This window comes from Diospyros lotus, chromosome 11 (genome assembly GCF_014633365.1).
Source record: "Diospyros lotus cultivar Yz01 chromosome 11, ASM1463336v1, whole genome shotgun sequence".
NCBI classification, from domain to species: Eukaryota; Viridiplantae; Streptophyta; class Magnoliopsida; order Ericales; family Ebenaceae; genus Diospyros; species Diospyros lotus.
Window position 1 is genome coordinate 1,073,164 of NC_068348.1, and position 7,621 is coordinate 1,080,784.

Below are 7,621 nucleotides of genomic sequence, written 5' to 3' on the forward strand. Positions count from 1 at the left end.
TATTCAATATCTAACTAAAGTGTTGGAGTGTTTGCGCGGGGACCTCCCCATGCCCTCTGACTGTTTTCTTATTTTTGCAGGCTCAGGCGACTTGAAGACGACGTTTCCATTCTACAAATTTATTGTTGTATCCATGTCACAACAATTGGCGTCGTTTGTGGGAAACGTCCAAAAAGCCTATTAATACTACAATGGCTCTCACACAATCTCAAGCTGCATGAAGCCAAATCAAATCAATTGGGAAATAAGGCATTATACGTATGTGATAATCGCATCAATGGTATATTCCTTCAATTAATATTTTTACATCTCTCAGTGTTTCATTTTTCAATTATTATTTTATTTAAAAATAAAAATAATTGAAAAAAATAGGAGAGAAATTTCTCTCTCATATATATGAAGAAGCTTTGCGTGGAGGCTTGGCAGAAAAAAAAATTAAAAAAAAAAATGTCAAGAGACATTATATGTATCAGCCATTAATTTATGTGTGCAATCATCAATTTGTATATATTTAGCTTCTCGTGGAAGCAGAAATAGCAAGCATTGTATAAATGATAAATGATATATATATATATATATTATATCATAAAGCTTCTCATGGAAGCTGGGGAGAGAAACAAATTTATTATTAAACATATCTTATGCATATTATATTATTATTATGAGAGTTTCTGAATGAAGCTTTTCCCTGAAAAAATGGTGTAAATCTAGAAAGCAAGGGAGGAAGAAGCAAGACAAATCATGCCTCATTAGCCAGGCAGAAGGCAATGCAGGCAAGCGGGCGGGAAGCAACAGGAAGATCTGGTACCCAAATCTGGCAAGGAGTTTTTTCTTCCTCTTTCCGATTTAATTAATTTCTTTATGCTCATACCATTGATTTAAATTTTAATTAATTCTGTAAAAATGTTTGGGGGTCAATAAACATGAGTGGACGAAGACTCGCCCTGAACACATGCGGATGTAGGCGTTATACCGAACCGTGAAAATAAAATATTGTTTAATTGCGGACGTAGGCTTTACGCCGAACCGCAAAAACAAAATATTATTATTCTTTAATTGTGGATGTAGACGTTATGTTGAACCGCGAAAATAAAATATTGTTATTCTTTAATTACGGACGTAGGCGTTAAGCTAAATCGCGAAAATAAAATATTATTATTCTCTAATTGCGGACGTAGGCGTTATCCTGAACCGCGAAAATAAAATATTGATATTCTTTCAAATTGCGGACGTAGACGTTATGTTGAACCGCGAAAACAAAATATAAATATTCTCTCTCAGTGCGAACGTAGGCGTTACGTCGAACTGCGAAAACAAAATACTCTCGGATTGCGGATGTAGGTGGTATGCCGAACCGCGAAAATAAAATATTGATATTATTTCGAATTACAGATGTCGTCCACAAATATTCCAGCAAGCATATACACATGAAACTGGGGAGCCGCAATATTATGGCAAAAAATAAAAAGCCCGTTGCCCTGTGCATAGCCCGATAACGAGAGAAAAACAAGTCTATTATCCCGCACATAGCCCGACAATGAAGAAAAACAAACATATTGTCTCGCTAGTAACATAATAATAAGGTAAGAGCAAAAGGCCCATTGTCCTGCACATAGCCCGACAATGAGGAGAAAATAAAACCGTTGTCCTGCGAGTAGCCCGACAACGGTGAGGCATAGTTAGTGTGCTCTTCCATTTGCCTTGTAGCCAAAGGCAAGAGTGTGGAGCAATTGTTGTGTCATAGGTAAAAGCCCATTAAAGGGTCAAGTAAGTTCAAAAGCGCAAAATGTCTTTTTGGGTTAAAAGGCATAAATTTCCCATATGCCGGGGGTCCCACACAAAGTGCGCAAACACAAAAAGTCCGATATTTAAAAATCCTTTTGAATATTCCAAGAAGATGATAGATAATTATCCATAGCGAATTCTAAATTCTAAAATAGTCATTATCCCTAAGAAATTCTATCCTTCAAAAAGGATAAGATAAACATTATCTATCAAGACAAGCATTATCTGTAATTCTGTTACATTTTAAATCATTATATATTTATCTATAAATAGGCAATTATGCATTCCTGAATAGGAAGGTTTTTGATACTATTTCAATACCGTTTCTTTTATTATATTCAATATCTAACTAAAACGTCGGAGTATTTGCACGGGGACCTCCCCACACCCTCTGACTGTTTTCTTATTTTTGCAGGCTCAGGTAGCTTGAAGACGACGTTTCCATTCTACAAATTTATTGTTATATCCATGTCACAACAATTACAAAGTAAAACTTAAAACAAGTAAAAATAAAGTAAAAAAAATGTATCGACTCAATTAGAGATGCATGGATTCAAACAACACAGGCATGCCACGTGACGTCCTATGTCAGCATAAGCACACGTTTCTCGAATCGGATTTGGATCGTGAATAAAATTGTAAATCAGTCGATCAAATTGGGATACAATTGTCAAAATTGAAACGTTTGAATTAAATTACAAAAAACATGATAAAATTTGACTTTTTGCTATTATTAGTCCATTAAGGAAGCATTTATTAATCAAGATATAGTCAAGATTGGGATGCATCCCGGACATTTATCATTTTCAACATGTTTATTAAGCTTATTTGATCATTCTTGAAAAAAATCATTAATGACCTTTTTATCTTGATTTTTCAAGATATGTATATTTTTCCTCCCCTCAAAATAAGCATATCTTGGTCCCTACATATAAGAAAAAATGATGTATGTGTCATTTAATGCATTCCAAAGAATTTAACAAACAGTTTGATAAAAATTTTGGAATGTTTCTCAACTTTATCTTGACCATTCTATATCTTGGTCCAAAAACCATTTCGAACTTATCTTGATACTCCCTTATCTTGCTCATTTTAACAAATATTACCTAAATAAACATAAAATATATAATACAATGTATAATAACCAGTACTTTTAAAAATAATTCCGATTAAAATAAAAGAATTACAAATTCAAATGGCATGTGAATTACGTGAACTTTGATGAACTTAAACTTCAAAAGGATACGTAGACAATTTGATTTATATAATTAAGTCCCAAGTTTTTTTTTTTTTTTTTTTTTCTTTAGTTCGATTCTAAATCAAAACAGTTGGGAATCAAAACCAAACCATCAGAAAACTGAAATCATATCTGAATCGTCTGAGAACTGGAACCATTTATAGATAATTCTGTTCCAGTTCATCTATCCAGGTGGGGAAGGGAAATTCATTATTTAATTGAATGTGTGGGCCAATTACCAATTCAATTGGTTCAAGAAATGAGATTGATTGTGCAATCAACTTGCCAAATTAGTGTGCTAATTTATTGCATATTGGATTCTTCCATATATGGTTAATGCATGGTTGCTTACAAGTACACGTCAATAACTAGTTTCAATCAATCACAAACTTTTGTTACAATTTCATTGTTACATCCATTCTTCAACAGCCAGTGCTAGTGTTAGTGTGAGGACACATAGCTTGTGATATTATGATTTATATTCCTCTCTAAAAAAATATTTAAACTCATTTTTCAATTGGTTTCATCGAATTTGATTGAAATTAGAAAAAAAAAATATTATTTTCGAAATGCAATAATAAATTTATCTAATTGAAAACGTGGTTGTTAATTCGATTAAGTCTGCAAGAAAGAAAATAGTTGAAAAGATCCCTATGCAAATATTTCGATATTTAAATTAAAAATTAAAAATAATAAAAATTGTATTGAAATTAATATTATAAATATAACTTTTATGAAATAAGTATCTGTTTATTTATAAAAAATATATAAAGTAATTCTAAATAATTTTCTTACACAGGGTCGGCTCAAGGGTTGAGTGGGGCTTAGGCGATAATTAGTTTAATGGCCTTTTAAAAAATAATAAGGAATTTAAAATTTATTTTTCTTATTTTTGATATACAAAATCACTAATTAAATTTTTGTATTCTAGTTTAGAAAGTAAATCTTTTTCAATTGACACTACAACTAAATTACTTAATCTTAATTTCTTATAACATAGTTGAGCCTAAATAAAATTTTATTATTTTTATTTTTAATTTTAATTTTTTTCTACTGAAACTATAATAACAAAAAGGATTAATTATATTTATTTTAATATTTTAAAATTTATTAGAATTATAATTTTTATAGATAATGTTTATCTTAATATTTTAAAATTCATTCAGATTAAGATTATTATGGATGATTTTTACTCTAAGAGTATGTTTAATTGCACACATTTACCATAAAAAATAAGTAATTATTATACATATTTTTTATGGAACCAGTCAAACACTTTTAACTTTTCTATAGAAAATATGTATGGTATAAGCTTTTAAAACTTTTTTTCATGAAATTCATTTTTCAAAGGGGTGGGGTGATTTTTATTTTCTAGGCAATCATTATCTAGAATTAATTTCTAGGTAATGCAATCAAACACACCCTAATATTTTGAAATTATTTTAAAATTAGAATGTTTTATGGATAATTGTCTATTCCTTTCATAGAATCTTTAAAGGGATCTTCAAATGTCAGAATTATCTAATTTGTGTATTGTGCGAGACCTCCCTAGCGGATTTATAGGAAAATTTATATCTTTTAGTCCAAAGAATTATTTTGAGCTTTTTTAATTTTTTTAATAGACTTTTGTCTACGACATAATAATTTTAATTTAGAGATCAAAGACTAGACCGATTACTTAGAGAACAGTTTAATAATAAATTAATTTTGCTCATATTTAGTATGAATTTAAAAAATATATATGTACATACATGTATCTAAGCAAAGAATTAACAATAATTTAATATTTAATTTTTAGTTCAACAAAATAATTTAACTTCATATAGGTATATGTATGTATATATATATATATACACTTGGTTTCTGATCTAAATTGGACCAAATCGATAACAAAAGATTGTTGTTTTTCATACTAAAAATTGAACCAAGATAGTTCAATCTTGGGCAGGATCGATATTTTTGGTCCAAGAATAGAATAATGCAAAAACATAATACCAAATAAATTAATTTTAAAAATTCAAAAATAAAATAAAAATAATTAAAAAACATTACCAAATTTTACAAAGTCCCCTAAAATTTTCTTAAAAGGCACGCTTAATTTGTCTTTTAGGCAATTTGTAATTTTGACCAGCTAACAAGTTAAAGACAAACACTCAAAAGGAATTAAGACAAATTCCTAAGCATAGTTCAATACTTCAATCAAAATAAAAGGCAAGTATTATCCAATTCAATGAGGTAATTACAACTTGAATTGGAGAGATCTAGAAGACCTATCAAATAAGCATTCAATGTCAGATCATTCCTATCTAATAAACCCTCAACTCAAGGCAATTTCTATCATTTTGAGACAAACAAATTCAAACATAGTAGTGAGAATTAGGGAATTGTGTTTTGTGTTTGCATTGAGTAAGCCAAAAGACACATTCAAAATCAATCAAGCTTCAGTTAGTTAGTTAGTCAAAGTGATAACGATAATTTCTAATATTTCTAATATTATACTATCCGCCCCTATGTTCTATAAATAGAGTGTTGGATTGTGTGTTTAGGCAACAAAAAATCAAACGAGTGAATCAAGAAAGCCTAGAAAGTGATAGTCTTTGCAATCCGTGGTCTATGTACTCATGTGGAGCGCTTGTGTACTAATTCTTTAAGAACATACGTAATAAAGATTGGCGCTCGATTGAAGGTTGGATGTAGAGTCATTATTCCTATGGTGATATGAATCAGGATAATTGCGCGTGTCTTGTGAGTTATTGTCTTGCTCCCTATTTCCTTATTGTTCTATTTTTTGTATTATGTAACAATCGTGCGTGAGGGTGTGTTTTTTGTAAGTGTTGTTTGAGTGTTTCCAGCGTTTAAACTCAACAAATTGGCATCTCAAAACTCTCTTAGTGCCACATGATCTAACATTCACAACCTGGATATAATTAAGATAATCAACATAGGCTTAAACAATCATAGTTCAACTCAATCCCAATGTCGCAAAATAAGAAGATATCAACTAATCTTCCACGACATAGACATAGGTAGGGATAACCATCCTTGTTACAAAACTCATCATAAAAGATATAAAAGAACTTTAAGGTGGTGAGCCAAAGGTATATATATTCATCATAATTCTCATTAACTTTTTTGACTCAAGTATCAGAGTGGCGTTTGGTTAAGTCCTAGGGTAACATTTTCATTTTTTTTTTTTGTCTATGCATGCAATTTCAATTCATCTCAATAGTTTATATGATCAAAGTCTTGTTCAAATTTTATAAATTCAATTGGTGGTCGATTCTTGCTCCATCAAATGATTTTAGTATTCATAATTTATATAATTAAAAAAAAGTGAAATGGTGGTGGCTCACCACCACCACTCATCATTGATCAACAAGGGTTCAACAAGCCTTATCGATGATGATGAGGTTTATCATTGAATTGCTAGTAGAAGTGAGTGAGATAGAAGTGAAAAGAAAAAAAAAATTGGAGATGAAACCAAAGATGGGGAAGGATTCTTTTTCACGTCGAGGGTGGCGATGATATACCAATAAGTCTCTTTACTCTTTTTCTTATCAATCAATTGAGTTACAAAGCTTGGCTTTCTGATTAGTCGAGTTGAAATAGGGCAAGATGCCATTGCTAGCTTAGAGAAGGAAGCAAGACACCTTTGTTGGCGATAGCCATGGTGTTAAAAAGATAGAAGAATGAGCATATGGAAACATAGAATTGGAAAAGAGAAAATAAATATATTTTTAATATTTTTAAAAAAATGTGTAACATATGAAAACAAGTTAACTACGAAAGGGTTATATAATTTTCGAAAGAAAAGTTTGTATAATTATCCCTAATGTCTATCTATACTTATATTATTAACAAGATTTGAATTCATAATTTTTAAATAATAATTAAATTTTCAAACAAATTTAGACCTAGGCTTGACCACAATTTAGTTCGAACAGTGAACCGAATTAGAATAGTTCTTCTAAAAATCAAATCGAAATCGTCTTTTTGGTTTCAATTCAAAAATTGAAATTAGAGCCAAAAGCTTACAGTTGAGTTTCGATTTCTAAAAATAAGGAACTGGAACTAGAACCAATTCAAATTGTTAAAAAATAAATTAAAAAAATATAAAATATATAATACAATGTATAATAATTGGTACTTTCGAAAATAATTTTGATTAAGATAAGAGGGTTACAAATTCAAATGGTAAGTGAATTATGTGGATTTTGATTCCTTTAAACCTCAAAAAGATACGTAAACAATTTAAGTTTAAATTATTTTTTTTTATTAAATCGATTTGAACTGTAACTGAATCAAAAAACCAAAACTATCTATAGATGGTTTGGTTCCTATCCTAATAGAAAGTGAAATCAAAACCGCCTGGTTCAGACCGGGTCAAACCTATTTAGACCTACATCAAGTCTCATTTATTTAAATTTTTATTTAAAAAATTAAAAAAAGATAATTTATATATTACTGTCAAAACTTTCAAACCAGTTTGACACTATATATATGCTCAACAAGTGCTCGTCAAAATTCAACTCCAAACCAAAAATAAGCAAATAAAAGCAGACATAATTAAAGACCCAAGTGGAGCCATCAGCCATAGAA